Source organism: Pongo abelii, chromosome 10, assembly GCF_028885655.2.
Source record: "Pongo abelii isolate AG06213 chromosome 10, NHGRI_mPonAbe1-v2.0_pri, whole genome shotgun sequence".
Classification (NCBI taxonomy): domain Eukaryota; kingdom Metazoa; phylum Chordata; class Mammalia; order Primates; family Hominidae; genus Pongo; species Pongo abelii.
Window position 1 is genome coordinate 114,319,694 of NC_071995.2, and position 10,525 is coordinate 114,330,218.

At 41.0% G+C, this 10,525-nt stretch overlaps 1 long non-coding RNA gene across 1 annotated transcript in view; it reads right to left on the reverse strand.

The window, feature by feature from the left end:
• Positions 1 to 6,849, reverse strand: part of LOC129049234 (uncharacterized) — a 75,660-nt gene extending 68,811 nt beyond the window's left edge. The window contains exons 1-2 of the long non-coding RNA XR_008512162.1: positions 6,776 to 6,849; positions 1,487 to 1,579 (exon numbers count right to left, since the gene is read on the reverse strand). This is a non-coding gene — a long non-coding RNA (uncharacterized LOC129049234). The remainder of the gene's footprint in view (positions 1 to 1,486; positions 1,580 to 6,775) is intronic.
• Between the last annotated feature and the right edge of the window lie 3,676 nt (positions 6,850 to 10,525).

The window sequence follows — 10,525 nt, forward strand, 5'->3', positions numbered from 1 at the left end:
ACTAATATTCTCTCTCAACTTCTTTTTCATCTTCTAAAAAACGGGCTTATAACAATACCTGCCTCATAGTGCTGCTGTAACAATTAAAAGAAATAATGCAAGTATGGGAGTGTAAATTAGTTCAGCCATTGTGGAACACAGTGTGGCGATTTCTCAAAGAACTTAAAATAGAATTACCATTCAACCCAGCAATCCCATTACTGGGTATATACCCAAAGGAATATAAATCATTCTACTATAAAGACACATGCATGTGTATGTTCATTGCAACAGTGTTCACAATAGCAAAGACATGAGTCAACCTAAATGCTCATCAACAGTAGACTGGATAAAGAAAATGTGGTATATATACACCATGGAATACTATGCAGCCATAAAAAAAAGAATGAGATCATGTCCTTTACAAGAACATGGATGGAGCTAGAGGCCATTATCCTAAGCAAACTAACACAGGAACAGGAAACGAAATACTTCATTTTCTCACTTATAAGTGGAAGCTAAACAATTAAAACACCTGTAATTCCAGCACTTTGGGAGGCCAAGGCAGGCGGATCACGAGGTCAGGAGATCAAGACCATCCTGGCTAACACAGTGAAATCCCATCTCTACTAAAAATACAAAAAAATTAGCCAGGCTGGTGGTGGGCGCATGTAATTCCAGCTACTCAGGAGGCTGAGGCAGGAGAATGGCGTGAACCCAGGAGGTGGAGCTTACAGTGAGCCGAGATTGAGCCACTGCACTCCAGCCTGGGCCACAGAGTGAGACTCTGTCTCAAACAAAAAAAAAAAAAAAAAAAAAAAAAAAAAAAAAAAAAGGACACAAAGGGGGGGAAAACAGACACTGAGGCCTACTTGAGGATGGAGGATGGGAGGAGGGAGAGGATAAGAATAAATACCTGTCGGGTACCATGTTTATTACCTGGGTGATGAAATAATCTGTACACCAAACCCTTGTGACACACAGTTTGCCTATATAACAAACCTGCACATGTACCTCTGAACCTAAAATAAATGTTTAAAAAATAATATATACTAAATGATTAATAATGGAAACTATTATATGTGAACATATGTAAGACAATATCATGGGCATATACTTTAATAAGCTTTCCACAATTTAAATATACTACACATTGCATCAGAAACAGATTTATATTAAATGTTTTAAAATTTTACAATTAGAAATAGAATTTCAGATGTCAAAATGCCATTAAATAGGCTTAGTTCCATTATTCCAGTGCTTTAGCAATGAACCAGGCTTGGCAGGGGTTGTGGTGATTCAAAACTCTGAGCAAGGTTTAAATGCTGATAGGGATCATTTCTTACCTTTATAGAGAAATGTTCATAAATCATGAGAGAGGGTTTGAATCTCTGTGTATTTGTCCTATGAGTATAAAGTAAGGTTGTTTTCTTGTAAGTAGAGAAGGAGATTTTTACTGTTCATATAAAGTGAATTTATGGAAGCCGGGTGCAGTAGCTTGTCCTACCTGTAATCCTAACTACTTGGGAAGCCAGAGCAGGAGGATCCCTTGAAGTCAGGAGTTCAAGACCAGCCTGAGCAACACAGCCAGACCCTGTCTCTAAAAAAGAAGAAAAAAAGAATTTTAAAGAAAAAATAGGAAAAAGGGGGAAAAAACAGTAAAAAAAGTGAGTTTATGAATAGCTGGAAAACACAAAGAACTAGCATTCAGAGTATAAATTCCTAAAGGGCTAGAACTTTCAATTAATAGATACCATTTTCCTTGCTCAAATTTTAGAAAACAAATGGGGAGAAAAATGATTGCCTATTAAAAGTTTAGTAAACAGAGACAGAACTTCCAGAAGTAACATCCACATGTTCTTTCCCTGACTCCCAGAATCCAGAGACCCATGAATAACCAACCATACTGAAAATGGAGGCAAAATGACGAGCTCGTATGAGAAATCTCATTGCCTTCCATCACATTCTCAAAGCAACCTGACTCCCAAATATTTGGGAAACTCTGTCTTATATCTTCAAACTTGGATGAAAGGAGATATTTTAAATGATGGATCACAAGACACACAAGGAAATATGTAGTTTCACAGACTTCTCTAGGCTGGCCTATCTCACTACTCTGTGCCTGGCACATAGTAGGCATGAAATGAATGAATGAATGAATGAATGAACGAATGAACAAATGAGATACAAAGATTACCCACACAAAAGGTTGGATGTGCCAGGTATCCAGATTTTATGTTAAATCTCAGTTACCCATAAAATCCACTTTCTTTAAACACCCAGTCTCCTGAATGTACCAATTAATATTATAATGTTTGAAGTGTTCTTTTCACAGAAGCTGCAGAGATGGAAGTTCTGACAATCTATCCAATGTCAGAGGCGAAGAAGGACCAACAGGTTGGAATCGCGCAGAGTAAATATTTAAACATGGGTAGTTCAATAGCTGTTAAATAGGTTCAGTAACAGGCTCATTTTTAAACGTCAATACTCTTACTAATGGTAATGCACTAGCCTTCAATAGAAAGGAGGCAACTCCATTGAAGTCATTTTTAATCAGAAGTCAACAGGAACTAGTGTCTCAGACAAGCCCCCACCACCCATCCACCAAATTGGTAAAAACAAAACAACATATGAAATGCAGTTTTCTATTTCCCAGAAGCCAGGCCTTCATGGATTGCTGAAGTTGATGAGGTCCACAGATTTTACCTGGGCAGGGTGAGGATAAGGAATGACTGGGGAAAGACAAGTAAGGCAAGGGAATAGGGAACCCATGAGTTTTCTCTCGGATTATTTTTGTTAAGGGGAACTTTTAAAAACTTTCATTTTGCCCGGGTGCGGTGGCTCACTCCTGTAATCCCAGCACTTTGGGAGGCTGAGGAGGGCAGATCACGGTCAGGAGATCGAGACCATCCTGGCTAACACAGTGAAACTCCATCTCTACTAAAAGTACAAAAAAAAAAAAAAAATTAGCCAGGCGTGGTGGTGGGTGCCTGTAGTCCCAGCTACTCAGGAGGCTGAGGCAGGAGAATGGTGTGAACCCAGGAGGCAGAGCTTGCAGTGAGCCGAGATCGCGCCACTGAACTCCAGCCTGGGCGACAGAGCAAGACTCCATCTCAAGAAAAAAAAAAACAAACTTTCAAGTTCAGGGGTATATGTGCAGGTTTGTTCTACAGCTAAACTCATGTCATGAGGGTTTATTGTACAGATTATTTTGCCAGCCAGGTATTAAGCCTAGTACCCATTAGTTACAATATATTTCCCAACCTTCTCCCTTCTCCCACACTCGTCTCTTGTAGGCCACAGTTTGTTGTTCTCCTCCTTGTGACCATGTGTTCTCACCATTCAGCTTCCACTTACAAGTCAGAATATGCAGTATTTGCTTTTCTGTTTCTGCGTTAGTTTGCTAGGGATAATGGCCTCCAGCTCCATCCATGTTCCTACAGAGGACATGATCTTTTTCTTTTTTTATGGCTATGTAGTATTCCATGGTGTGTATGTACCACATTTTCTTTATTCACTCTACCACTGTTGGGCATTTAGGTTGATTCCATGTCTTTGCTGTTGTGAATAGTGCTGCAAAGAACATATGCGTGCACGTGTTTTATGGTAGAATAATTTATTCCTTAGGGTATACACCCAGTAATGGGATTGCTGGGTCGAATGGTAGTTCTGTTTTTTAGGTCTTTTAGGAATCGCCACACTATTTTTCATAGTGGTTGAACTAATTTACACTCCCATCAACTCTCTCAGATTATTTAAACAAGCAAAGACTTGGCTTTTTAACCTGGCTGCAGGTAGCAGCTGTGTAGCCTTGAGTAAAGAAGTTAACCACCTGAGTGTGGTGAATGCCATGTGCCCTCCCAGCCCCCAGCTCCCTGAGTCTTATATTTCACTTTCCTATTTCAATGCAAGTAGTCAGACTTACAGCTGTCAGCACCTGGACTCTTCAGCCTGAGGTTTTTTTTCTGCCTATGCACAGGCCATGGAGGAAGTGGCCTGAATCGGTGCTTCCACCCAGTGGCCCTCAATCGTTGACGGACAGGAGCTGGACTCTTCTCTGCAGTGCCTGCTCTGCACTGACTCTCAGTGTTCCTGGGAAGGATTGAGCCCCCGTTTCCTGCAGAGGTGACCTGCTCACTTCCCACCCAGTGCTCCAGGATTAACTCCCAAATAAAGCACTTTAACCTGATATCTTGTCTCAGGTCAGGGCAGCACTCTGGGACCCCCAAAAAAGACTGGAAGTGTCTGTCTCTCTATCTGCAAAATGAGGACAGTAATAGCACCTACCTTAGAGGCCCGATGTATAAATTAAATGTGATAATCTTATGAAGCATTGCACCTTGCCTGGCACTAACCAGGAACTCAATAAGTATCAGCTATGGTCATTATTAATCCCATACATCAAAATAAGCATCCTTCAACTTACTCAAAATATGGTAGGCTTTTATTTTCTTCTTTCTGCCTTTCTATGTTTATGACATTTTGAAAATAAGCAGCTTTTGGGGCCGGGCGCGGTGGCTCACGCCTGTAATCCCAGCACTTTGGGAGGCCAAGGCGGGTGGATCATGAGGTCAGGAGATCGAGACCATCTTGGCTAACATGGTGAAACCCCATCTCTACTAAAAATAAAAAATAAATAAAAAATAAATAAATAAAGCTGGGCATGGTGGCGGGCGCCTGTAGTCCCAGTTACTCAGGAGGCTGAGGCAGGAGAATGGCTTGAACCTGGGAGGCGGAGCTTGCAGTGAGCCAAGATCGCACCACTGCACTCCAGCCTGGGCGACAGAGCGAGACTCTGTCTCAAAAAAATAAAATAAATTAAATTAAATTAAAAAAAAAAAAAAGAAAAGAAACAGCTCTTGGAGGCAGCAGTGGGCATTGCGGAACCCAGACCCACCCAGGTCCAGATGACAGCCCTGTCCACCGTTAGTCATAGTGTCAGTGGACTACTCTGTGCCTCAGTTTCCTCATATGTAAAATAGGGGGAAAGAGCATTTTCCTCCGAGGTTTTCAGGACATTCAAATGAGAAGTGTTCAGCGCAGTGGCTGGCACATAATAAGAGACGAATAAACATCAGCTGTTGTAAAGAAAAGGGAATTAATGAATATAAGAGAGATACATAGATAGGTAAGCTGGGTGCAGTGGCCCACACCTGTAATCCCAACACTTTGGGAGGCCAAGGTAGGAGGACTGCTTAAGCTCAGGAGTTCCAGACCAAGCTGGACAACATAGTGAGACCTCGTTTCTACTAAAAATTTTTAAAAAAAGAAAATTAGCTGGGCATGGTGGTGAGCATCTGTGATTTCAGCTATGTGGGAGGCTGAGGTGAGAGGATCGCTTGAGCCCAGGAAGTCAAGGCTGCAGTGAGCTGTGATCAAACCACTGCACTCCAGCCTGAGCAACAGAGTGAGATTCTGTCTCAAAAACACATACATACATACATAAAAAAGTTTAAAAAGATAGATGACAGATGGATGGATAGATAGATATTATTTGTATTAGATGCATATATAGAATATTTCCTGGATCAGGGTTAAAATTTGTTAAATAAGCTTCCTATAAAGAATTAGACAAATTAAGATTCCAAGGAGTTGGGATTTTTTAGAGTTTACTAACTTTGCCTTAGAAAAAAGATTGAAATAGTTTCTCAAAACAACATATATTAGTAACGAGCAAAAGGAAATGGCTAGAAATAAACACTTTCAATATGACCTATTTAAAGAAAAAGATATAGCAGATGTGAAATAGAAACATTGGCTTAAATACAGGAGTGGGGTGGGGTAAACAGAGAGGGGGAGAGAGGGAGAGAGAGAGAAAAAAACATTTGCTCTTGTAGTTTTAGCTCCTATAGAAACCCTAATAAAGGAAAATTGGACCCAAATTGCACACAGGTGTATAGTAGAAAGATGACTTCAGAGAATCAAATCAAGGAAATGATGGCAATGGCCACAGACTTTAAATTGCAGACTACTCTGGAATTGATTGCTTTCCTTCAAAATGACAACTCATCCATTCTTCTGTCTATTCAGGCATTCCTTCACTGCCCAGGCTGCAACCATCTACACCCCAAGTATAACAACAAAGATACAACACCAGCAGTAATGGGTAACATTTTATTGAGCCCTTACTGTGGGCCAAATAGATTATCTTAAGTCCTTCACTTGCTATTAACCAATTTCATTCTCACAACAACCTACAAAGGGTGTGCTGGCATCCTCGTTGTACGGTTGAGGAAACCAAGGTACAGAGAGCTAAGTGACTTGTCCAAGATCACACAGCTAAGAAGTGGGAGAAGCAGGATGTGAACTCAGGCATGTTGGCTCTAGATCCCCTTCCTCCACCCTCCTTGACCACAGTGCTCTATGCCTCTAGGCCCCTGGCATGTATTTGACATTAGTAATATTCTGCCCTGCTGCCTACATTGGTCCTCCCCCAACACTTCCTCTACACAAGTATTTCTAATTGAGTGCTACACTCTTCGCAGTTTTTGGATGAATCCTCTGAATGCTTCTTAACACAACACTCCATGTAACCATTATCAATTAATTAGAATTGGCACGGTGATAAAGCCAGTTTGACAACCGAACCAGTTGTGACTGTTTGATTGTAGCTGACTCTGGTAACATAAGCCAAAAGGAACTCCACTAAAAGGGTATGGGAGAACTTCAAGGACTAAGGTTTAGCAACTAGGAATTTCTCCTGGAGCCCTTGAAAGCAGGTACCTACTAGGCTGGCAGATTTGTCTGGACACTCCCGCTGAAGTTAATGTGTTCTAAGTCTATTTTTTTCTCTTACCCTTGGATCTTTTTGCTGAAGATTTCAATTTCCAAGACAGCGTCTCTTGGTTTCACACATAGACTATCTGTCCACTGGAAGAACACAGAATGAAGTTGGGTGAGTTGCCCATAAAGGAAACTGAGGGACTACATTAAGGAGAAAAAATATTCTGGGTAGCCCAAAACAACACCACCAGCAGCAGCACCAAATATACACTGCACTAGACCTGATCTGCCCAATTAACCAGGCCCATGAATTCTAACAGAGCCACAAACTGCTGAACAGGTTAGTCGGTTGGACTGTAAGCCATCACTAAAACAGTTTTGCTGATGATTATGAATCGAGGTTGGGTGTCTTCACTTGGGGAACTAACTCATCAACCAGGGAAAGATCTGGCAACCTCCAGAATGAGCCTTTGAAAGTCTCTGATGAAATCAGCTTGTTGATTAACGCAATTAGCACCATTACGAAAGGAAGTTGTTAACCTAAATCAATTATCCACAGACATCTATCATGCTAAGTGTTCCTTCTTTGTCTTAAGCATATTGCACTGCTTGGTGTTTCAGTGGTGATGACCATTAAAAATAAATGATTATTGTTGATTTTCTATTGATATAGCTATTAATGTATTGGTGCCTGTGTGTATAGGCCACTTACATGTAGTGTACAGAAAATAGATGTACTAACAATAGGAAGTAAGTATTGACCCCCATTTCTCAGTTCAGGAGGTAAATATTGACCAACGAAAAGCAGCTACTAGCTTATGATGAGCTAAAAGGTAAAAGGTTCATCTCAGCTCGATTTTTCTTTAATTACTTCTATCATTCATCATCTGTAGTGACAAGGTTCAGCTGGAAGGATGTAATTCTTTATCTTTGCTTTGGTATCTAATTCAGTCTCCTCAATCATGGTCCCAAAGTACTTTCTACCAGTCAGTTTCCACCTATGTGAAAACTCTTGTTCCTCTTGCCTTTTCTAAACATTTTGGACTAGCAAACTTAAATCCTCTCTATCAATCTTCCACACTAACCATGATCACATTTTCTTAAACCCAGCCCCAAATGCACAGAACAACTGTCCATGATAATAATAGATAACATCTATTGTATTCCTTTTACCACCCAGTCCTTTGCATAAAACTCTAATGATCATCTCCATCTTACAGAATGATAATAAAAATAATGATAGCTATTGCTTATGCATTTAAACACTTTGCACATATGAATTAATTTAAAGTCCCAACTAGCTCTGAGGTGACATTATTATGACTATTTTACTGATGAGGAAACACTAAGACAGAGAAAATAAAAATTCTACACAGCCGGTAAATAATAGCATAACCCATTAATTCTGACTATACTTTTCCCCCCACTCATCTATGCTTCTCTGTATGTATTTACTTAAGTTTTGTAGCAGGAGCCAAGTTTCAGGAATATATTTTTGTTGTCATAGATCTTTGCCCTGGTGTGTGTGTGCATGCATGTGTGTGTGTCTCCACCCTACCCGCCAAAAAGGGAACTGAAATTCAACAAGTTCAAGTAATTTACTAAAGTGTACACAGCCAATAAAGTGAATCAAAAGACTTAAGCCAGCCTCTGTCCCCAGACTTTCCTTCTTTGGGCAAGATAGAATCTGAGAAGTTCGATCTTGTAAGAGAAACATAGTCAGGGTTTTTAAGCCTTTTGTTTTCAGATTTCTCCACTGCAGCAGTGCCTGGAATGAGCACTACAGGAATAGAGACAACATATAATTCTTTATACTCCCATCGGGGCCTGGAATTTGATTGCCACATCCAGAAATATCTACTTGATCGATGGGAGTGACTGGATTTAACAGAGCAAGTAAGGCTCTGCAGGGAAAGAAAGGACTGTTGCTGGGGGCAACCAGGGAGAATTAACATGAAGAAAATCACAATGCAAAAGAGAAAGAGCGATTGTTCCAAGCATCTTGCCTGATGGTGCCCGAGAAGGTCAGACTTTTACGGAGTCATCAAAAGGTTTAAACACAGCAAACCAGAAAGGCAAGCTGGACTTTCCCTTGGGAGCTGAATTGTCAAGAACTTATTTCAAAATGCTTTAGACTTTCTGCTAAGACAACACTTCTTCAGCTGGTTAATTAAAACTGGGTGTCAGCAGTGCTTCCAAGTCACCAAGAGACATGTCAGCTTCGGGGCACACTGGGCTGAGGAAAGCGCACAGGTTTTGATCTTCAGGGAATTGCTTAAGGGCCGGGGCACCTCCTTGTAAAAGAAGCTAGAGAAGAGCAGAGAGGATGGGGGCGAGGAGGATGAACTGGGAAATTCCAGTAGTGGAAGAGGGGAGGCCATTGAGATGTGGACTCAGGATGGATTTATTTCTTTAGTTTATCTAGAATGACACCCTGGTTTCCCTGGAAAGATTGAACTTCAAAAATAAAAGTTCCATCTCACTTTTGTTCATTGTTCCTGTTAAGAGTTCATGAAAGATAATTGCTACACTACCTGATGAAAATCCCAGGTCATCAGGTACCACTTCATGTCACGAGTAACTTAGATGATTGACAAGCTGATGTAGTTGGCTGCATAATACCCTCCCTCCTCCTCCAACCTCCGAGATGTCCAATTCCTAATCCCCAGAATCCCTGGCACTGGTAACTGTGTGACCTTATGTGGCAAAAGGGACTTTGCAGATGTGATAAATTTGAGGATCTTGAGACAGGAGATGATCCTGAATTATCTAGGCAGGACCAATTCCATTATAAAGGCCTTTACAAGAGAGATGCAGGAGGGTCAGGAAGAGGAGATGCAATGACAGAAGCGAGAAGAAAGTGACGTGGGGCCACAAGCTAAGGAACGCAGGTGGCTCCTAGAAGCTGGGAAAGACAGGGTACCTGTTTCTCCCTAGAACCTCCGGAAAACCTCACCTTGATTTTAGCCCCATAAGACTTACTTTGGACTTCTGATCTCTCGAACTGTACAAGCCACTAAACTTGCAATAATTTGTTATTACAGCAAAAGGAAACTAATAGAATTAGCTCATGTATTGCCTTACTCCGGAAAGGTCTTCGAGTCACTTTCAATGCTATGTAAAATGCAACAAAAATAGCCCAAAGTAAAATGGGGTTAGACAACTTTTTTCCCTGAAATTATTATCAATCGCGAGGGCATAAAACAGCAGAAAAGGAGGCTGAGATTCCTCATATATTCTGTTGATTTGCCAGGATGGACCATGCATCTGCCCCTCAGCTTCCTGCCAGCCAATGTGAAAAGAGGAATTAGAAAGTTGTGTGATTCCAAATAGCTGCACAAAACCAAGCCAATTGCTCAGAAGAATAGCTATTCTTCATACTAAAGCTAGAAATCTTCATTTCTTAGGGTTCTCCTCAATGTTCTCCTTGTGTGATGAGATGAAACAGAAGTCACCTGATCATTTCCTTCACACCATTTCTTAGAATAGCTCTATGGTCTAGGTGCTAAGACACAGAGATGAAGGGCAGTTGCAGGAATAAAGTTCTTGTGGCATTCAGGAAAAAGCAAAATAATAAGTACAGTGCTGTAAAATGAGGGCGATAAAATTGGAGAGGAAAGAGGAAGCCCAGAAGAAGTTTAGATGGGGCAGTGAGAACCAACTTGGATAGAGCAGGTGGTTCACAGATGGACATTGGACAGGAAAAAGTAGATCCAAACCACGTAATGGAAAGCCTTGAATCCCAGGATAAGACGCATAGACTTTGCTCCAAAGTTAACAAGGAGCCATGGAAGGTTATTGAGCAGGATAGTGACATGATGGA